Source organism: Panthera pardus, unplaced genomic scaffold (assembly GCF_024362965.1).
Source record: "Panthera pardus isolate Hobbes unplaced genomic scaffold, ASM2436296v1 HiC_scaffold_17, whole genome shotgun sequence".
In the NCBI taxonomy this organism is placed as follows: Eukaryota; Metazoa; Chordata; class Mammalia; order Carnivora; family Felidae; genus Panthera; species Panthera pardus.
In genome coordinates, this window is record NW_026526732.1 from 116,172,147 (window position 1) to 116,196,068 (window position 23,922).

Sequence of the window (23,922 nt, forward strand, 5' to 3'; positions counted from 1 at the left end):
GTAGAAATTGCTGGACTCTTTCTGGCACGGAATAATTCATTCTCTTTTCTTCCCAACAGAAAAGTTCTAACTTGATTTGTAAATTGTGAATACCACTTCCTGATCTTCAAAAATATCCGATATGGAGAGGGGTGGTATGTGCTACTCTTTCCTCCCAGCGGAGGAAGGCGAGACAGCGTTTGCATTGTAAGAAATATGAAAACATGTCAAATATTGCATATGCAATTCTATTCTGGGCCTCTCGGTCTTCTCCCGTTTTTGGAGCCTGGTCTTCTCGTCGGTTAAGCTGTTTCATACCTATTAACTTTGAGCAACAGCATCGTTTCTTCGCAGGATCATTCATCAATAACAATTCATTTCCTTTACCACACAATCTTTGCTGAGAATCCGCTATACGGTATAGTAGGTATCAAAGGTGGGAGAAACTTTAAGAAATCACCTTCGCGTACTGGTGACGCTCATTTTTTATAGAGCCAGAATCTGAAATTCACCCAACAGTACACATTTATGAAGTGTTATATTTTATCCAGTCTCTAAACACCAAAGATTATAAAATATACCATTGCCACATGGACCGGTAAGACAGAAAAAGAAACATGGCAGATTGAAATTATGAATTCACTTGGACAGTAAGACGGAAATTCACATCCCAGTTGCAGAGAGATTGTAAGCGTAAGTCTACCCCATGAATACAAACATAACTCTCGTTCATGAAATACCCTCATTTTTCGTAAACAGAACATTTCGTAAACAGAACATTTTTTGCACCCTCATTTTTCGTAACCAGAACATTGTAGAGAATAGGAATATATCCGCTCCTAAGGGAAGGGGAAATCAGGATGGCTGTTTAGGTTGGGGAGGCAGGCAGCCACCGGAAGAGGAAGTAGAAGATAGGACTGCACCCAGATTTAAGACATTCTTTGGCTAGAGGCTGTCCTAGAATCAGAAACATATTACTTGGGCCCATGCAAGGCATAAGTTTCCAATATCCTTGTCTGGTTACAGACCTTTCCTTCTCTGCAGCTTGTGATTTATTTTTTTTTTTGTAGGACACCACCTCAATGACAGCAATTGGGCAAAGTTCCTATGAACTCGGGGTTGACTTCAGGGAGGCACTGATGGTGGCTGTTCCCCACTGCTCCCACTGCTGGTAAGTGTGCCCTTGTGCATTTGGGAGAAGCGTGTACTTGGGACCTGCCTCCCTCGTCCCCTCAGGGCTTGGCTTGATTGTCTCTAGCAAACCCGAGCCACCTCTGGGGCTCACGGGAGTAATGCTAGCCTCTTCACAGGGAATGGCTGGGATCCTTGGCTTAAGAACAGCAGTTGGTTATTAGAAATAAACGTGATGTGGGGCTCCTGGGTGGCTCAGCTGGTTCAGCGTCTGACTTTGGGTCAGGTCACGATCACACGGCTGGTGGGTTCGAGCCCTGCGTAGGACCCTGTGCTGACAGCTCAGAGCCTGGAGCTTCTTTCAGATTCTGCGTCTTCTTCTCTCTCTACCCCTCTCTCGCTCGTGCTCTGTCTCTCTCAAAACTAAATAAACATTTTTTAAAAAGTATATAAACAGGATGAGAAACAACAAAACCAATGATACGGCTTTTGTTTTGGAGTATACACCAAAGTATGGCCAAGTCTGTCAATGTGAAATAAAGCCATTATAATAATTTGCACTGGATACCTCTTCCCTCCATAGACCATGGGTTGTCTGTAGGTACAGCCTTTGGGGAGATCTGGCATTTGTCATTCAAGTTCTATTTGACTGCTAACTTGCTTTAAAACTTTTCCTTCCTTATACAGATGATTACTTTCTCCGAAGACGACATGTAGCGTTCCAGTCTCCGATAAAAAAGGAAAGATGTGGTATGTGAGTCAGCCCAAGTCTCAGAAATCACTATCATTTAGTTAACATCTTGCTTTTGCTACTCAGTATTTCTCATTCTATTCAAAATACCACAAAATTAAGATAATAGATTCACAAAACTGATTCAGAGATATTAATTACTTCTGAGCTTGTTTCCAGACTTATTACAATTCATTACTTTCTCCTGATGTGGTTAATGTTGTCATACTTTGGAGCTGGTATGCTATGCCATTATCAATTTTTAGAAAGCTCCACTTACATGATTATATCACTTTGATTTTTTACATGCCTTCATTTATTTCCTGGAAGTTATTGAGCTGACATTAAAAAAAAGCCATTCTCTAATGGGAGTGAATTTTCACAAGCTATTTCCATCAAGTCTCATCCTCAGATGCAGCCTTTGGCCCTGTGTCAGGCATTCGATTTCTTTGTTGGCGTTGTCTTTCTTCTCCTGAGCGTCTACAGGTGATCCATGTGCTGATTAAGAGTCTAGTCAAATGTATACTATTTATATTGATTGTGCTTTAGCTTGTAATACATTATGGTATTATTGATGGCGCTTGTCAAAGTTTTCCAACCAGAATTCAAGTAAATAAAAGCAAATATTTTAAAGCGAAATCTATGGATCACAGAGCAAAGAGGTGAAATGGGACGGTTATCCTGTTACGCCACGAGGCAATCGCTGCACAGTTTCTATCAAAAAATCCCCTCTGGCCACGGAGTTGAGTCTACGGGGACTTCTGCAGTCGTGTCAGCTTCCTTCCTCCTTTGACTTGCGTTGGTTGGCCAGTTTGCTGGCTGGTTGTCTGTTGCCTCTCAGGTCCGTTCCCATGCATCTGCGTTCTTTTACAAGCAGGGTGGAAGTCTGCAAACTTTATTTAACAGACTCCCTTAGCCAGCGGCTTCCTCATGTTCTTCTAGCAGGAGGCCCTATAGCAGGAGACTGAAAGGTGGGAATAGGAGAGGGGACATTTTCTTTCCTTTTTGCTTCAGGCAGCTCTCCTGGCAACAGCTGCCGAACAATCAGCTTAGTCCCTGGTCTTGCAGAGAAGTGGCAGGGACAGCGGCTCAACCAGCGGCAGATTATCCAGCAGTTTCAATAACAGAGACCCGTGGGCTCTTGGCTTGTGTTTTTTCTTTTGCTCCTTCTCCAATGGGCTGGAAATGTTGTCTTACAGTTACTAATCAAACCCTCCCCTGTTACTCCTTTATTTATTTTTTTAATGTTTATTTATTTATTTTGAGAGAGAGAGGGGGAGGGAATGTGTGAGATTGGAGGAGGGGAAGAGAGAGAGAGAGGGAGGGAGAAAATCTCAAGCAGGTTCCTCACTCTCAGCTCAGAGCCCGAAGCAGGGCTCTGTTGCACAAACCATGAGATCATGACCTGAGCTAAAATCAAGAGTCAGATGCTCAACTAACTGAGCCACCCTGGTGCCCTCAAACCCTTGCCTGTTACTCCTTTAGCCTTCCCAATATCCAGTAACCAATTTCCTGTATTGTTAGCTCCATTTGAAATTCCAAAAGTTGTTTCTGTTTTCCTGACTGAGCCCTGACCCATGCATCTTGCAAAACTGTACAGTATCTTAGAATACAGAGGGGAAATACCCAAACGGGGAATCGTGGGACAGTGATTGTTTGTGCAGGTCTCATTGAGCAAATATTATTAAATTTCCATTGGCAACACGTTGCACTAAGTCCTAATGAGGAACAGAGTACAAAGATTGTCTATTCAGGCTACATAGGTTGCTAACTTATGATGCGAGAATTTTGTTTGGACTGTAATCATTTATCTTGATTCCATTCACACCAATTTGATGGTAACAATAAACACCTCTGGCATTGTCACCGTCTCCCCTCTTAGCACGGCGCTCTGAGTTATCACCTCATACTTCCCATTTGCCACCATATTGTTCCATCAAATACACGAGCGCTTATGGAAAGCCAGACTTCAGTGATATCGTAAAGCCCCTTCCTACCTCCCCTAATACACGGTATCTGCAAATTCTGGAAAGCTATCTTTTCTATTCGTCTGTATTGGGTATAACCCCAACTAGATAGAACATCCATCCCCCCAATCTGTTGCAGAAATTTTAGTAACATATGTATTTCAAGTATTACTTTTTATTGCAACTTCTCCCTGGGGTTGAAGGTGTTTGTTGTACGAGTCACAGGCACGCGGTGCCCTCTAAACACTGCCTCCCCTTGGACTGGTTCTTCGCTTAAATGTCTACATGTGTCCTCCCTCAAGATGCCTTCTTACCAAAAAGGCTTCTTAGATTTTCACCTCTCCCTCCCACATCCCCCACAAACCAAACCGTAGTGAGTCTGACCCAGGCCCAAGCTGGAGCCCTAGCTACACACAATATTTTCAGTTCATCAAAGAGTCCAAGTTTCCATGGTATTGTCTGTGTCTACGTTGGAGGCCATTGTTTGAGATTTGGACCAACTGATTTCTCGGTGGCTGAATTTCCTTACCATGTTTAAAGAGAACAAAGACGGGAACAAGGCAGCACGGATGTGGGATGGTGACAGTCCACTCCGGATTGCAGTTGATTTCAAAGTACTTTCTGTAAATACTTGCTATATAAACGCTTAGTTAATGGTAACAAAATTCCTTTCGCGGCCTTGCTTCCAGAACATGGCTCTCAAAGCCCCGCGGTTCCATTTTCTAGTCTGTTTCTTCGCAGTCACCTAATATCATAGTTGCAAGGAACTGAAGCCCCTTTAGTGTTAATTTAGGGAAACAATTACTTCGACTAACCTTGCAAGCTTCTAGCTCTTTTAATTTGCAAACCAAGGTTAAAGAGATTCTTACTGAAAGTCATCTCCGGTAATGTTTAAAAGTAAAACACTCTAAGCTTTTTTTTTAAGGTTACGTAGTACTAAATCAAGTTTAACTAGAAGAAGATTAATATTAAGTAATGAACATGTACTGTCCATGAGCTACTGACTATTGTCTCCGTGCTGATTATTTAAGAATCATTCTTTGCTGTTAACTAAAGCGTGCCACTGTGTGTGCGTGTGCAAATGCACAAATGAGTTGTGCATGAACCTCCCATTTTTTTATGCATTCACTTTTGTGTGTGCCAGTAGGGACCTTTGAGGGGTCCCATCGCTGGGATCTGAGAGAAACGTAAAAGAAGCCGATTTTTCCACCATTTTATTGTTGCTCTTGTGCCTGCGAATGCAGCCTCCATCGTAGCACAGGGCTTTAGGGCAAGGCTCACTGCAATACCTTTCCCTGGTATTAGAAGTCCATCTCAGAGTTAATCATTTCCTCCAAGGAGGCGATGCTGTCATAAAGATAATTAAATTGAAATTTAATATAGTGGGTCATCGCATGGTAGGTTTATATCAGTTGAGGGTTCTGAGAGGAGCCGGAGCTGTGAGGGTGGAGTGTATGTTACGTAATTAACAATTATGTTTGTCAGGTTTATGAAACAGAAAATTAATACCACGGAGACAGTGAAACAGTGAACAAACCGCAAATTCTGAGTGAAGGGGGCTGGGCTATCCTTTACCCCTACAGAAGTGGGTATCTCTCTGTTTTGGAAGTAGAACGTTGGCTCATGTTGATTTACTCACATTTTTAACTCCTCTCACTCCCAGACTCAGTTTCTGTGTGTGTGCTTTTCGTTTGTTTATTTGTTTGTTGGGGTTTTTTTTGTTTTTGTTTTTGTTTTTCTCCAAAGAGCGGTGATCCCTCAATCTTGGCTGCATATCACCTGGGGGAGTTTTTAAAACCCCTAATGCCCAGGCCCACCCCAGCCCAATCAAAGCAAAACCTCCGGGGGTGTGACCCAGGCACCCGTGTTTTGAAAAGTTCTCCAGGGGGTCCCAGTGTGTTTGAAGACCTCATTGGACAATGTTTAGGATGACTGATTTCCCTAGAGGAAGGTGTTGGGTTAAAAGAAAAAAAGGGAGGAGAAAGAACAGGTAAGAATGATTGCATAATACTTAAGTATTCACAGACCGTTTTCACCTTGACAAAAACCTGCAGAATTTGTCCATTAATAGGAGGCGTTATTAAGCCCGAATGGCCCTTGCTAATGTTTAGACACCTACGCTTCCGTGGAAATCATCTCTGAGAAATCTTAGCCCATCCCTATCAATCATTCACTCCCTGGCCTCCCAGAAACTATGAAGGTGTTAAGATTTCTGAATGAGACCACAGAATCCCCCAAATTACATGGGCAAATCCTGGCTCTGCCCTTGCCTATCAGGTCTCTGGTAAGCTCAATAGCATAATGAGAGGAAAGCATGGTCAGGGTGATTATCCCTTCCCTGGGGAACTGAAACATGGATGCTTGGCAAATCCCCCTTCTGACCATGCCTTAGGGTGTAGAGACAGGACCTGGGATCTCTGTTGAAAGTGAATGTTTCTAACATCAAATTAAGGAGTTCTTGCCCACAAATGTAGGGTGAGAAGCTCATTTTATTCACACACACACACACACACACACATATATACGTATATGTAGGCACACACATAGGTGACATCCCCCACACAAATAATTACATGATACCCCTGGATGAATAGTTTTTCTTCATTGTTCTCTTTCTGTTTAAGAGGTTTCCAGCTAGAGTGGATTAGGGGTGAGTTTATTATTCATTTATGTGCATCATTTCTCCATGGCAAAATACGCATTTTGAAGCTTCTCTTCGTGATTCTGATAGGGCTTTAATTGAGAATCTCTGAATTTGACAGCAGTAAACCATCTAAATATGCTTCCCAAGAACCTATAACTAAGTAATTGAATTTTGCCGGTTTTCTGAGACTTGAGCATATCCTGTGTTTAAGAAGCTCGGAGGAAATTGTTGTGTGGGAGTCAGCCTGCATCCGGGGATCTGTATGCTGAAAACTTCGGTCTTTTCCTTTCCCTTTTCAATTTTGACACAAGCTATTCGAGTTAAAGGCTGACTAGATAAACGTTGTCTTGCTCTGCCATAATCACACTTGGAGAAAACAATGTCTTTCTCACCATAGTCAGACATGATTATAAATGTTTCTTTTTATACCTGGTCATATATAATGTAAGCAGAACATAACGGAAGAACTTTGGTAACAATTAATTGTACCCACTCAGATCAGTTTCTCCGACTGTGTATTTTTCTACAGAGATGATTCCGATTTTTCTGTCGTTAAGTCAAAGGAATGAGAACAGGGAATTATGCGTGTGACTAAGAACAAAAGACTTAAGCCTATTAAAATATTAGAGCCTTGACATTGAAATTGGGTTAATCACATCTATCAATACAACTCATTTTTAATCTGCTTTCTCTTTTATTAAATATTTCTGCTTATATAGCTGGACTATGGGGGTATCTAAGTAACCAAATAACTAGAGTGTAGCCTCACACTTTTGGCTCTTTTCAGCTCTTCTTGGTAGTTCCTGTGACGATTAACCAGACATGACAAGTAGCTGTCTAAAGATTTCGGCTTCGTGAGACTGGATTTGATGTCCCCAGATTGTCCTGGGCTCATAGATCCTACCTAAAATCTCACACTGTCAAAATGATTTTAACTTTCTTACCATCAGAATATTTTTTGATGTTTATTTGTTTTTGAGAGAGAGCACATGAGTAGGGGAGGTGGGGGTGGGGCAGAAGATTTGCACCTGGCTCTGCACAGACAGCAGAGAGCCGGATGCGGGGCTTGAACTCATGAACTGCAAGATCACGACCTAAGCCTAAGTCAGACACTCAACCAACTGAGCCACCCAGACACCCCATCAGAATATCTTTTGAGCTTGTAAAGAATGGAGACAATTTTTCACAAGTAGCTTACATATATTAATGATTAAGAACACAAAAGAACAGATTTCTGATATTGCAATTACAAATGATCTAATTTTTACCTGATGCAAAACATACATTTTTTAATGTTTAATTCTAAACGTAACATGCTGACCAAGGTCAAAGTGAAACCTCTACGAACAATCTCTGGGGAAAGTAAAATTTAGGCAAGAGATGTAATTTACAGATGGTCCCTGACTTATGATGGTGCAACTTACGGGTTTTCAACTTTATAATGGCATGAAAGTGATACACTTTCACTAGGAACTGTACTTCGAATTTTGAATGTTGATCTTTTCTACGGTAGATGCAGTATGATCCTCCCCCTTGATGTGGGACAGTGGCAGCCCCAGCCCCAGCCACATGATTAGGAATGTCAACCACGGATACACTTACAGTGGTTAGCACAACCATTCTGTTTTTTACTTTCAGTACAAGGGTCCATAAAATACATAAGATATTCAACACTTTTTACCACATAGGCTTGGTGTTAGATGATTTTGCCCAACAGTAGGCTACTGTGAGTGTTCTGAGCACGTTAAGGTAAGTGAGGCTAAGCTATGATGTTCAGTAAGTTAGGTGGATAAGTGTATCAACTTACTACATTTTCAACTTATGATGGGTTATCAGGAGGTAACCCCATCATAAATCAGGGAAACTCTGTATGTAAGACATACATTTTTTTGAGTTCTTCATAATTCAATGATAAGCTTGTGGTTTTTATAATATTAGCAAATCGAAACAAAATCCCTTTATATACAGAAAAGCATCTTCCAACCATTAGCAAGGTGTAAAGTCGAACAAACAAACCTAATTTGGGGCTTTAGGTTGTGTTAGTGATGTTGATCAAACTGTTTTATTTGTTTGTTTGTTTTCACAATTGCCCCATGCTTAAAATAAGCTAGTGAAAAAGCCCAGGAATAAGCAGTCGTACCTTCCTTGGATGAGAGTGTAGTCAACTGGGATAATTTGTGATATAATAGCTGGAAAGGGGTTGACTCCCTTCTACATGGAAAGAACTCTTAGTTCCAGGGCTGTATAGAAACCTCTTGCTTCACCTTTAATGTTGGTTGCTTGGTAAATAGCAAATCTCTTTTATAGAAACTTTCGGTGGGCTTGGAGACCCTCAGAATCCCAGTATATCTGAGGACGGAAAGCCATTTTCCAAGACTGGTGATTGGTTCTTTTGCTTGGGAGGTTGGAAAGTTGAGAGACACAAGCGGAACCTTGGTCAGGGCCTCTTGGGCCTTCTGGTATACTTCTGTCCATTTGCTGGATATGCCTTCTGTTGACATATAAGCTACCCACAGAGTGAATGCTCCAACAAATGTAGGCATGGTTTGCAAATTGGAGCCTCATTACTGAAATGATTGATATAGAAAAAGTTAACTTGGATTTGAAATCCAAACACAATAGCTCAAGAACTTTCAATATAATTGATAATTTAAGAAAAGAAAATCCTTTTAAAAAGTCAACTGCTGTAATTGAGAAGTTTTAAAGATGTTTTAAAAATACGTTATTTACTCATATAGATGTATCTCATAGATCACAAATACTAAGAATTTGAAGAAATCATCACTGCAAAGCTTTGGCTAGGAATTATGCATAGCCGTTTCAAGCTTAAAACCTGGCATGAAAAAAGATATTCACAGAATCAAGCTCAAATTTCTCTTTAAATATTTTGATATAATTGTACTGGAAACTTGATTTAAAATGGATCTCCTTCCTAGTACTCTTACCACAATTTTATTTCTCTTACCACAACTTTACAATATGAGTAAAATAAGAGAATATTGGTAACCAATCCCTAAGTAGCATTCTCAAACTTCTTCCTGTTTACCACAGTGCATTTAAAAAAATATTATCATTTTCTGTGTGTTTCATGAAAAAAAAAAGGGTTGGGAAGAATTTATTTTTCAAACTGCAAATATCTGTTTCTGTGCTTAAGGGATGTATTGAAATTCTATTTTCTATCTATCTATCTATCTATCTCTATCATCAATGTATCTATTGAGATGGCAGGAGTAAATTCATCCCTCTTCTGCAGATGGTCTTTCTTTCCTTTCTTTCTTTGCCTCCCTTACCCACTCACCATGAGTGCATGAATATGCATTTTCTCTTCAAAGGGTAGTGCAGAATATTCATTATGAGATGAGATATATTAATGTCATTCTGATGAAAGAATATCCCACAAGCCCATATGTGTGCGTACAAGCCCCCGGAGCTGAGGAAGTTCTTCAACTATAGACAGTAGGCAAATGTAAAACTAATAGCAATTTAAATACAGGCCCAGCATTTCATCTTTTTAGGTCAATTCCATGATGTCATAAAACCAACCAGAACAAAAAGAAAATGGGGACTATAAAAATGATCAACCTCCTGTATCCAAAATCCAAAAAGTGAAAAATGTCCCAAAAAGAACATATGTGTACATATATGTGGGTAGTCACTCAATTCCTTCCCTGTCTGTCTTCACTAATGTACATTCTCAAGTATGTTTTTCTGAGGTCATCGATCACTCAGGCAATTACCTCCTATTATTTTAGATCCGAGATACTTGAATAACTATGAGCTCTCAGGGAACTCAGATACGATTTTGAGGTTGTAAATGCCTCACAATTAACAAAGCCTTTTTATTTTTTTGAACTCCCCGCGTCACTGCCTTCATTTTCCAGAGGAGACAAAATGACAAAGTTTCGAAAACGCATTTTCTTATTTTCTACAATATGTATTTTTAAATCACACTGACAGTTTTATTCCACAGCACACCAGCAATTGCTCAACTTTCGGGAACATCTCTATCCCAACAAAATCACTCAGGGAAGAGAGGTTTAAGGAGACAGATTTCAGCTCCGTGCTTCAGAGGTGTGGCTGTAAATCATGGCATGGGAGGAGGAAAACAAATATAAAAATGATGAAATGTACCTTGATAGGAGTGTGTTTTTAATCACTATTTTTATAGGCAGGTGCAATTCTCAAAACTTTCTCTCGGTGGGGCCGTACTTTATGAAGCTTATCTGCCAGCGCCTTTGTAGAATCAATGGCTACTTTCTTCTGCTCGTGACCATGTGTGTTTCACCCCGCGGGGTGGGGTGGGGGACAGAATTCCAAGTCTGGACTGTTTCAGGGGATCCCTAACCTCTCCAAGATCAGGTTTCTCCCAGTCTTTCTGCCTTGTGAAGGAACTGCGTGTAAGTAGATGTTAGCCTTGAAGCAATGGGACTGCTTCCTGAATTGCTTGGAGCCGGCTACAATTTACCAGCCTCTGAAGTGGCATTAAAGCAATGTTCATTTTTTAATGAGTATTAAATTTACTTTTAGCCAAACCCTCCAGCTGACAATGAAGTGTTCGTGGGGCTTGCTATTGGCTCTCTCTTTGCTAATTGCTCTGCTGACTGTGATTACTCTCTCTCTCTCTCTTTGGATGCTGAGGCTTAATGCTTGAGCCTTGTACTTAATTTCAAAAGTAGGAACAGCAGTAAAACTCTCCAGATTTCAAGTCTCAGAGTAGGGTCTCTCCTCAATTATGAAACAAAGCCACATCGCGCGGTGGGAAGAGTGGGGTTGTGGCAGAGGACCTAGGTCTGAGTCCTGACCCTACCACTTGCATCCGGGATTAGTCAACTATCACCCACCACGCCGTCTGGTGCTAACTGCAGACTAAGAATGGGTTTTACCTTTTTTTTTTTTTTTTTTTAATGGCTGGGGAAAAGCAAAAGAACAATATTTCAGGACAAAAATGACATGAAATTCAAATTTCAGTGTCCATAAATAAAATCCCCTGGAATACAGCCCATACTCATTCATTGAGGCATGGTCTAGATGAATGCTACCGCAGCAGAGCAGAGCTGAATTGTTGCAACAGCAACCATATGGCCCGCAAAGCCGAAAATATTCACTATCTGGCCCTTTACAGAAACGCTTTGCGGATCCCCGATTCATACGGTTGATTGATCATGGGCAAGTTAATTTACTCTCAGGGCCTCAGTGGCTCCATCCGGAGACCGGGATCAATAACAGCGGCGACATCACAGGGCTCCTGTGAAGAACAAAAGAGGTCGTTAATCTCTCAGCGTTTAGAAATCTCATTGTTAAAAAAAAAAAAAAAAATCAAGACAGAATTACTGGTTACTGTTGCAAAAGTAAAAACAGAATTATTGATGACCCGTTGTTTCACTCCGATCATTGTACTTGACCTTCTATCAGTTTGACTGAACTTACTTTTAAATAGACGATGTGTGGTCTACGTCATACATCTGTTTATATGTGATTTAGAAATAGGCATCGAGAAGGATTTAAACAAATACTTACTGAATGTCTATCATAAACCAGGTGCTCTTCTCTGAAGACAGATTATATAAAAACGAAACTCCGTCATTCTCTCAAAATGCCTTCGGATAAGAGTTCTCAAGAGCGTTACCTATGTGTATAATTTTTTCCACTCAATCCTATTTATGACGCATCTATATATTCCTTTCAATTGTGTTTGGTTCACTAAAAGGAGACAAAGTAAATCCACATCCTTCAAACGTATTTGGGCTGTATTGACAATTAGCTAACAAAATAAAAGGAACAATAAAGTATTTATTCTACCTCTCAAATATAAATTATGTTTACCCTTATTACAAACTTTAATTAGTTAGAAGGTTGCTTAAATTTTCCGCCTCAAATTCTACCTCCCAAACAGGTTTTTGAATGAAAACCCAATAAAGATTTCTCTTCTGATGTGATGAAGGCATTTGCCATGTTGCTAATGAAGGAAGAAATAGAGGAAATCCATTTGGTTCTTTCCTGATTCTTGTCCAAAAGCAATTGCTTCCTGCTGTGGACTGCTCTTAGTGTTCAAACAGTGCTGGTCTAGGTCCAAACCTGCAGTCTATTTTGATCTAGGAGAGCGAACTTCTTTGATGTGTATCACTGGCTTCTAAAGTGCCGTGCCAGGTTTCATCAAAGGTACGTAACTTCAGCAAAAATAAATGACGAGAAATGATCACAGTGCCGCATGCAGGGTTTTTAAGCAGGCTTCCAGACTTTGCTGGGCTGCCCTCCCCCGCCCAGGGGACAAAATGCAGGAACCATAGAGGGTCACTCTCAGATGACATAATTTCAGAAAAACACAACAAAGGGAAACGGGCCGATATTCTCAAGCCCTCTGATTTCACTGTGCGACCCACATTCCTCTCGGGGTGGTGGCCGAGCAGGCTCCTCTCAGTGTGTGGGCGAACCGGGCATGGAATCGGAGCCCACACCAGGATCTCCAGGGCCTGGGCCGTGGGGTGGGGAAATTGCTAGAGGAGAAGTCAATGCTTATGTGAGGGACCTACCCTTGCTGGGCCACGTGGTTGGTCACTTTCTGGCCCTTTAACTCGCCTGTTTAAATATGAGGATGGCTACGGGTAGCCAGACGATCCATAACACAAGTAAGCAGTGAGAACACCTTCGCAGCTTTGTGCCGATGCTACCCCTATGGCACGGTGTTTTCCAAGCGTTTTAAATCTCTCGCCTTGAAAATTGTTTCATGCGTGTGCACACGTACATGCATATTACTGTCAATTCACCTAAAGCACATAATATAATATTATTCTCATTACAATATATATTAGATTTTAACTTCTTGTAGGGTTGATGTCTGATGGTTTCTCTGCAATCCTCAGTGTACTATTTGAGGCACTGCTAAAGGTCTCTACACGATATTTGGAGACCAAATCTGGTGTATGTCATCCAGACAAATTAGCGTTATTTTCCGAAAAGTCCTTCCAGATATTAAACATCCAAAGCCACAGGTGTTTTTATTTTTGAGACTAGCCTATGGTTGAGTAAACTCCTACTTAGCCATCCCACCAATCTTATGTCGTTAATCACTCCTGTACGGTTCTCTTTTCTTGCTTTGCCCAAAAGAGACTGTCCCCCAATCCACCTGTCATCTCATCCCATTACGTGTCAAATATTCCGATAAGTTATCAGAAATTACATGAAAATATTCTGATAATTATCAAAGGTCTATCTCAAGATTGGACCCCTCCCCTCAACTGTAGATTCAAATGTCCCTTTTAACTCGGCGTGTCTAAAACTGAACTTGGGGCCCCCTGACACATACCTGTCCTTCCCTGAGCCCTTGTCGTCTCAGGGAATGAGACAACATTGGACCAGACGCTCGGACCCAAGGTGGATTCCCTTTAACCTTCCACTTTCTCTCACATCCTCTTGTCTGGTCTTCCAAAATGCATGCAAACACTTTACATCATCTTTACTTCTAATTCCCTAGTCCAAGCCACCATCATCTCTCACACAGATGATCACAACAGCCTCCTTCGGGGCCTCTGTACCCCGAGGTTCCAGAAGGGACTGTTTAAGACATAAGTAGGTCAGGGCAATTCTTTCCTCAACATCCTCCAGTGACTTCCATCTCATGCAGAGAAAAAGAAAGGGAATCTCACTGTCCTTGCCTTTTGGATCTCAACTTATACCCTCTTCATTCTGTCTGCTCTGGCCTCTTGCTATTGCTTGAATTCACTGGCTGACCTCTCACCTCAGGACCTTTGCACTCGCTCTTCTGCCAAATAGTCAAATATTTTCCCTTTCTCCTTCCTTCCTGTCTTTTTTCAAGCGTCCTGGTCCCCTGAACTCTCTTCTGACTTTGCTGTTTTACACTGCAACTCCCCCAACTCCCCGTGTGGCTTCTTCCTGCTTTCTTTCCCTCTCACTGTCAGACAAATGGCACATTTAAATTATTTACTTATTTTATGTTTAATTTGCCTGGAACGTAAAGCTTCGTCTCATTCACTGCTGAATTCCTAGCACAAACGATAGAGCCTGGAACATAACCATTTCTCCAAAAGTGTGTCTGAACGAATGGATGAATGGGTGAACGCGGGACTGTGGGTGAAAAAGCACACACCAGATGTGGTTATTTCCATTGTCGTGGAATCAATGGTGTTTCGTCTTCCTTATATAGCTTTCCATAGTTTTTAAACAAAATAATTAAAATGTTACTTTTATCATCAGAAAAAAAGAGGATGTCTTATTAAATGTATTTTAGTGTTTAAACAAAGAAGGTATGAAAGAAACAAAGGGAAGAAGACAAAATCATGTGTTCGTACAGAAGACTATATCATAAATATGTACAAATATAGGCACACAAATAAAACAAAAAGAAAACAAGCCAAAATGCCTACAGGGTCTTCAAGTGCCAAAACTATGAGTCATATTTTTTTCTTATTCTCCTTTATTTCCTTTTATTAATGAGCATGCATTCTTTTACAATAAAACAAATCAACCTTTAAAATAGAGGTTAAATGACTTGCCATAAATTATATCCCCATATAAATGGAAGAAGGAGTTAGCACACAGTCTTACCTCTCAGTTGCTCGTGAACAGTCCTAATTAAGCTGCTGATGATTTTGTTATTTAAATTTTTAAAATTCTTATTAAATCCTTCAGCTCTCTATCTTTCTATTCAGAGATCAAATTTGACTAAAAGAAGTCAAATTCATCTTTTTGCCTTGAGCTGATTTCTTAACTTTTGTGAGAATGTTTCACAAGTATATATTCCTGGATAGCTAAATCAAAATCTTCAGGGGAATGTGGTGAGATCCCTTTGTGTTTTTCAATTCTGTAATTCTTTAAGGTGTAACAAGCATTTGCTGACTCCATCTTTAGAAACGGTTTTGATTAGTATTACATTCCCAAAATATTCTACATTTTATTTTTTAACTTTTTTTTTAAAAGGTTATCTATTTATTTTGGGAGAGGGAGCGCATGAGCAGGGGAGGGGCAGAGAGAGAAGGAGAGAGAATTCCAAGCAGGCTCTACACTGTCAATGCAGAGCATGATGTGGGGGTTGAACCCACAAACTATGAGATCATGACCTGAGCTGAAATCCAGAGTCGGATGCTCAACGAACTGAGCCACCTGGGTGCCCCAATGTTCTATGACATTAAAAAAATACACTTAAATAATAGTCCTCTAAAATATTCTTCTGTTGCCATCAGGATATTTGGTAAAATGAAATGCTGTTCTTTCACGCTTGGCGTGGATAGCAATGAATCAGTACAACAAGGGGCGCCTGGGTGGCTCAGTCGGTTAAGCGTCCAACTTCAGCTCAGGTCACGATCTCATGGTCTGTGAGTTCGAGCCCCGCGTCGGGCTCTGGGCTGATGGCTCAGAGCCTGGAGCCTGCTTCTGATTCTGTGTCTCCCTCTCTCTCTGCCCCTCCCCTGTTCATGCTCTGTCTCTCTCTGTCTCAAAAATAAACAAACGTTAAAAAAAAAATTAAAAAAAAAATCAGTACAACAATGTTGAAAGCCTTTTCTTGGTTGGCCTTTTGCTTGGTTTTTTCGCATTTGTTGCTGGGTATTGCATTTTGGAAAATAAGCTTGGATGTTTATCTTGCAGAACCCATTCTACTGTTACAAAGGATTATATTTCCTTCCCTATGTAAAATCAAACAAACAACATCCCTTCCAGATCTGGGGGAAATGGCTCACCTTCTCTTTCTCCTTCCTAGGCATGGAATTTGTCTTCTAAGCCCAACTCAGGGACATCCCAGGAGATACTCAAAATGGATTTTGCTCAGAGTTGGTCCTGATCACATGTCATGAACAGAAAGCGGTAGTGTGAGGGGAGCGGATTTACTCAGCACCTCTCTGACATTGTGGTGGCCCCCTTTGTCAGAGCAGGGAAGCCACACTTCGGGGCCTCAGCCACTCTGTAGTCATCTGGAAGGTTCTCAATTTCCATTGCTTTCAGAGTGTCAATGATACCAAAGCCTATTATAAGATACCATTTCATATTAAACCATTTGTATAATACCTTCCATGGTCATAATAAAGGGCTCAAGTTTCCTTAAACAGCAGATAAGAAGGAACTAATAAATGTGATAGCAATAATAGATGTTCAACTTTTTCTTCATAAAACAATTAAAATTTAAATAAAAATCAATATTAAGTACTTTTTACTTTTATGAAAGCAAACTTAACAGAAACTTAATGGTTGCCGTGGGCTCCCCGTATGCTCCTTAGGAAAAAGGAACGTTCTTACAGTGAAGTCCATCTTTGTTACATTCTCATCAGCACTATAAAGTTCGAATAAATCCCATTCCCTTTATGCTTATAGTATAATGTTACGGTTTGGTTTCTTCCTTAGGACAGAAGAGGTCAGTGTAAATTACATAAGGGACAGGGGAGAGGAGAGGATGTTGGTTGTAAGAAATTGTCTTCTAGCTTCTCACTTTAAAAATTGTCTCAGGGCGCCTGGGTGGCTCAGTCGGTTGAGCGTCCAACTTTAGCTCAGGTACCGATCTCACAGTTCGTGGGTTCGAGCCCCGCGTGGGGCTCTGTGCTGACAGCTCAGAGCCTGGAGCCTGCTTCGGATTCTGTGCCTCCCTCGCGCTCTGCCCCTCCCCCGCTCATGCTGTCTGTCTGTCTCTCTCTTTCTCTCTCAAAAATAAATAAGCATTTAAAACATTTTTAATGTCTCAAACTGTTTATTTTTGTTCTCTCTCTCTATTTAATAAATATATGTTCTAAAAATGTGACCTATGCATTGCATACAGCTGGCCACAGTGGAAGGGTGGCCGGAAGAAAGGCTATAAATAAGCTGGCTATAATAAGAGAAGAATAAAAAAAAAGCCTGGACCACAGCTCTTCCTACTGTACCCCTCAGAACAGAAAAGACAAACTGCTCACAGCGTGGCACCCAGCCAATCTCTAACTAGAATCAATTGCTTTGCCAACAAGGAACACAAAAGATGTTCATTGTTTGCAAACGGAGTTTCCTGCTAAGGCACCTTTTCTCCAGGCTAGCAAAACGGGAGAGCTAGACAATTCCTTCCGCTGCCTCTTTCGATTTCTCTTCTCCCTACCATGGGAAACCCTTCTGAAGAAGGCCGAATCTTAATCTAATCCCAGAGGATAAGGAGACTTTTCAGTGCACAGCGTGATCTCTTCATTACAGCTGTGTGACCACAGCGTGCAACGGTTCTGAAAGACAGTGGCCAATATTATAATTATCTACATGAAACAATTCACTGGGTAGCCTTTGTTCTTGAAGTTTTTTGTTTGGATACCGTCTTTTTCTCTCCATGTGATGTGGCCAGGTTGGGGGAGGGGGTAGCTGGAACAGCCAGTTCTGGGAGGGGAGGATCGGGAGGGGGAAAAGAGAAGGAAAAAGCTCTCCTTCACTCCCAGCTTCTCTCCTGTTCTTCATTCTCTCCTTCACTAGCCACTAGGGGATTAAAATGAAAGCGAACTCAGAGCAATGGACTGTGACGTAGTTCTGTCTGTCTGTCTCTTTCCCTACCTCGCCCTTCCAAAAGTTCTCTCTCCACCTTGCTCACTATCCCTGGCCCTTGTCCTTTCCCTCCTTGCCCTTTAAGGTTCCCTTTCTAGCCCTCCGCCAGTGGTCTCACCCCTCCAGCAGGCCGGGTCTCAGGACCGCAAGCAGCCTGCCTTCTGGTTTTGCAGCACTGTTAGTTCCAACCACATGGCAGATTGGTATTTGTGCATCAGCCTGGGAGGCTCCCAAACATTTAGGACGTTGTTTCTGGGGTAAAGATCTATCTGGGCACCATACCGTTCACCCAGACTTTTAGGACACAGCCAGGTTATGATTGGAGACGTGCATCTCCATATTTAAAGGATCCACATACAGGGCGCCTGGGGGGCTCAGTCGATTAAGCATCCGACTTTGGCTCAGGTCATGATCTTGCAGTTCATGAGTTCCAGCCCCCCGCACCCTCCCTCAGTCTCTGTGCTGACAGCTCAGAGCCTGGAGCCTGCTTCGGATTCTGTGTCTCCCTCTCTCTCTGCCCCTCCCCTGCTTGCACTGTTTCTCTCTCTCTCTCTCTCTCTCAAAAAATAAGTAAACATTGAAAAAAAATGTAACTAGTTAAAAAAATAATAAAGGACCCACATACAAAAACTAGATTTTTGGTGTGGAAATTGCAAAGATGCATGTAAATCATTGGAAAAATGATGTGAAAAGTCCAAAGATTCGTTTTAAACCAATGATCATTTTATTATTTGTGACTAAAATTGAGATGTGTTAAGTGGGTTATATTTCCCTATAAAGGGTTTTTGTTTAGATGTCAGATAGGAGTTTAGGACACTAACATAGTCATTGGGTAGGTTTGAAATGATTTTTCCTATTAGTATTTTGCATATTTTGATATGAGCCATAATTATTACCTGTAGAAACCTGGAATGGATTTATAAGTTTCCAGAAGGAATTCTGAAACAATAAAAGTTCTTTTATGTGGAGGAAAGGGATTGTAGGAGAGTAAATACCGATTACATTGGCAAGGAAAAGGACATTCATATTATGCTAACATTAAATCTATTTATACAGGACATCAGTCACTAGAATGCATCTTTGGAAAGACACTGTAATTTGGCATTTGAGAATTTACTAACCTCAAATTAATCCAAAGTATAACTAGTCCCAAAGTTTAAATAACTAATATGCTTTTCAAAGCATTATACAGTGATGTTTACAGTAAAACTTGCAAGCACTTTAAGATCTTTATTATATTGGGGCACCTGAGTAGCTCAGTCAGTTAAGCGTCTGACTTCAGCTCAGGTCATGATCTCACAGTTCATGGGTTCGAGCCCTGGGTCGGGCTCTGTGCTGATGGCTCGGAGCCTGGAGCCAGCTTGGATTCTGTGTCTCCCCTTCTCTCCGCCCCTCCCCTGCTTGCGCCTCTGTCTCTTTCTCTCTCTCAAAAATAAACGTTAAAACAATTTTTTAATAAAAAAAAATTTTATTCTATTACATTTAACAGTGTTTAGTATTGAATGTATTTAAACCGGAATTCTCTCAGGTTGCAAGATGTCAACAGATGGTCACGAAATTTCTGCCCATGAATATAAAAACTAAGAAAATGTGCCTAGGTGCCATTTTTATTTGTTTCTTTCTCTGTTTGCTAATGGGCCCACAGAAGTCCTTGTTATGCATTTCTTCAACTTCTCTGTCCCACAGGCAACTCAAACTCGCTGTCACTGGAATAGAGCAACACCTCCCAATCTTCACACCTGTTGTGGAGGAGGGAGACCAACGTTCTCCCGTCTCTGCACTTGACCCAGACACCAGGAAGCAGCTCTTCATACGGTTGCTTACTCTCACCTCCGATCACGTTTGTCTCCTCCTCCTAATTCCCTCACACTCTCTTCCTCATTTTTATCCTTTACTCTGCTTAGCTTCTCTGCTCTTTCTCCTGAGCCGTGAGCCTCTCCACCTGTCGTAAGCACAGCTGCTAGAGTGACTTTTCTAAAGGAATCTCATCACTCTACTCCCTGCTAAAAATTCTTCATCACTAAGTCCTCTTGACCTTTGGCTAAAATCCAAACTACTTAACGCGACTTATAAGACTCTTCAACGACTCTGCAAACCCCCCCGATTCAGCAGCTCTGAATCTATAGTTGTGTGTCTGGTAGGATGGCCACTAGTCATAGATGGCTGCTCGAATTTTTTTTTTTTTTAATGAGTTTAAACTGAATAAAATTTAAAATTCCATCCCTCACACATGCCACATTTCAAGGGATTAATAGTCATGTGTGGCCGGTGGCCCCGCATTGGTGAAAGGGGAGCGGGTACCTTAGCATCGATGAGGACGGTCCCTTTGGGTGGCACTGGCTGGAGGTCAATCTCACAGCCAGCCTGTGCTCAATCTGCTTACGAGTTTCCCAACCACACACACTCCCCTCTCTTCCACGTTGTTGCCCAGCCTCTCCCCTCCATCCAGTGTCCCAGTGATCCTTCTCTTAGCCACATCCTACTCACCTTGTCCCAAACCGATCCCAACCTGGGGTGGGTGTTCTTTCTGTGGATTTTGTAGCCCTATGGACCTCCCTTGCAGAACACTCACTGTGGTTGTGTTTTCTTGCCTGTTCCCGCTAGAGTGTGAACTCCGTGCTATCAATATCAGTCTTTGGGGTGCCTGAGTGGCTCAGTCAGTTAAGCGGACTTCTGCTCAGGTCATGATCTCACGGTTCAAGAGTTCGAGTTTTGCATCGGGCTTTCTTTTCAATGAGGAGTGCGCTTCAGATCCTCTGTCCCCCTCTCTCTGCCCCTCCCCTGCTCGTGTGCTCTCTCTCTCTCTCTCTCCCCAAAATAAATAAACATTTCTTCAAAAAAAAAAAAAAAGAAAAGAAAAGAAAAACTGAATGCGGTTTCTCTTTAAAACAAAACAAAACACCCAAATCTGTCTTTTTAACATCCAGTTCTCTGCCTGACTCCTAGAAGGCACTTGAAACCATGTCTAAGGATAAATCAAACATTAAGCATCAACTCAAAGTGTTTCCTTTGGGGTCATGCTCCTAGTAAACATTTACAGTTAGAGGCAGCTGAATTACAAATGGCAACTTTATCTTTCCTTGTTCTTGGGACCAATTTATCCTGAAGTACTTATTTATCTTACTCTGTGTCTTTAAGGCCACAGAGTAATCTTTAAATTTAAAATTAAATCTAAATTTAAATTTAGATTTAATTAAATAAATTAAATCTATTAATAAATAAATTAAATTTAAATTAATTTAATAATTTATTTAATTTATTGTTATTATAATTATTATAATTATTTATATTTATTATTTATTTTTATATAAATATTTATATAAATATATATAAATATTATATATAAATTATATATAATTATATACTTATATAAGTATATACTTATTATATACTTATTTATATATATATAAATTATATATACTTAAAATACTTATATAAATATTTATATAAATAAATATTATATATTTATTATATTTATTAATTATAATAAGTATAATAATAAATTATTATAATTATTTAATTAATAATTTAATTAATTTTAATAAATTAAAATAAATAAATTAATTAATTAAATAAATTAAATAAATTAAATCTAAATTTAAAATTAAATTAAATTTAAAATTTAAAATGTAATCTTTAAAATTAAAAGATTACATTTTTGAGAAGTAAATGACATAAAGTTCTAAGTTGTAGTAATGCCTACTTAACGTTTTAATAGATCTCTCTGTGTTGGACAAATCAGGTATAAGACATGTAACACAGTCATTTCAATAATTCTAATTCTATAAATCTCAACATGCTGTGTTGTCAATGTCTTCTACTTAAAATAGGAGAACTTGAAATTAGAAACATTTTATCACTCTGAGCAGTTGAGTTGCTAATATTTCTAAGCCCAGTATGTAGACCACGGAATCACTGTCATTTATTAAATAAGTCGACTGCATAAGTAGGCAACACTGAAAATCAGTTTGATCTCTTTTTCTACCTTCAGCATATTTTTAAATTTATGATTCACAATTAGTGACAGCACAAAGCATTGCTTCAGCGGTTAGATTTTTATCTTTCAACTTACTGGAAGAACTAACTTGTGAGTCACCTCACCTGTTACTCAGAAATTGGCTGCTCTCAGTTGTCACTCATGACAGTTTTATGCAGTATTCAGAGCTTTAGAGCTAGAGAAAAATGCAGGCTGATCCTGCCTGGGTCTGCTTAACTCCTACTCTCTCGTGTTTTCTTCTCCACAGAGTGGTCTTTCCCTGCAACAGGCCGGTGCTAACATAACCGGAGAATGAAACTTTGAAGATTCTTGCGATTTCATGTTTTGTGTCTTGAGGTGACGGGACATACGTGTGTGATCGCGGAGGTCATGGCACAGCATGTGGGTATGGACATAATTGGGGGAATGGGGGACAAAGAACTCAGCTCCAAATTGAAGATCTTTTTTTGAACTAACGCATATTGGAGTGTATTCTTCAGATTAGAAAGACCTAGCCCAATATTGAGAAAATCACAGGCTGCCCTACTCCTACATAGAAGATATCTAGTGTTTTCCTGAATGATACCATCTATAGAAACCTTAATATTCACATATATAGTGTTGTAGTATTATATAGTATTATGGTGTATTTTCTAATCTATATATAAGAGGTTTGTAAATGATCCCAGGACTAACTCTTCATGACAACTTCCAAAGAGATAGATTTCTAATTCTGTTTTTTGTTTGTTTGTTTGTTTGTTTGTTTGTTTTTTCTACTGCAGAGAAGGCACAGGAGCAAAAGACCACAAGAGCCTCACGATGACTGTGTGGCTCAGTCATACCAGGGTTAACTCATCAGCTCTGAAGTCTTGGTGGCTCAACCAATGCTTTTCCCTCTCCTGCTGTATTCCAATATAGTTGTGTGTGTGGAGAGAGGTGGTATGAGATTTTTCTACCCCTGGAAATAACCAACATGGCCACTACCATATGGAAAAAACACAGACGAGGAACTCACACCTCTTCTGTGCTTTGACCTAAAAGTGACCCAGGCCAGTTCTGCTCACAACCCATTGTCCAGAGCCAGTCACATGCCCTGCTGTATTCAAAGAGGGCTGGGACATGAACATTTGACAAACACTACAATTCTGTCCTAATCAACCAGAGAAAGAGTCCAACCCAAGATTCTTCAATTCCCACTCATGTCAATTAAAATAATTTGGAAATAAATATTAAGCGGAGACAACTCTATTTTTAAATTAAATGCAAGATGAATTAACTTTTGGTCACCCAGTCTCCCTCCTTTTAAGTACTGGTTTACTCTGACTAGCTTTTGATTCTATATATCAGTTCAGGTGAGTGTCAGTTTGAGTGGAAAGTATTATTATTCTCTATACAAGAAAATTCAACTATTGGAGCCATAGTTCACCCGAGTCACAATGGAAAATGGTATCATTTTGAATGAATATGAATGAATTCTTCCATAGATCAGTTGCCAAAGTAAATTGGAGTTTGGCTGTGTAATAGGTCAGTTGTCTCTCAAATGGATGCATGCATATTTAACATACAGATTGATATTTACTCATTCATTAGATCTGCACATCAGTGTCTCTCATCATATATGATTTGAGAAGAAATCCTAGAAAAAGAGTGGGACCTCCATATCAGGGAGAGGTTGAGGATGATGACATTGTTTATTTATTTGCATTCTTTTATGTCTTCTAAATGAGAACATGTTCAAGTTTATATGGATTTGAACAAATTTGTTTTTTCTTAGACTTTCTATTTTCTGCTTACATCATCCATGTTTTCTTGCGTGTTGTCTACCTTTTCCATTAGAGCCTTTAACATATTGTACTATTTTTAAATTCTCTGACAGTTCCAAACACTAGGTCATAGCTTAGTCTGGTTCTGATGATTATTTTGTCTCTTGAGCCTGTGTTCTATTTTTTTTTTCATTGCCTTTTAGTATGCCTGGAATTGTTTTTTAAAAAGTAGAAAT

The 23,922-nt window shown here is 40.2% G+C and overlaps 1 long non-coding RNA gene across 2 annotated transcripts in view; it reads left to right on the forward strand.

Annotated features, from left to right (window-relative positions):
• Nucleotides 1-22,323, forward strand: part of LOC109249576 (uncharacterized) — a 191,563-nt gene extending 169,240 nt beyond the window's left edge. For both annotated transcript variants that reach the window (XR_002072642.2, XR_002072643.2), the window contains exon 7: nucleotides 22,192-22,323. This is a non-coding gene — a long non-coding RNA (uncharacterized LOC109249576). The remainder of the gene's footprint in view (nucleotides 1-22,191) is intronic.
• Nucleotides 22,324-23,922: the final 1,599 nt, after the last annotated feature.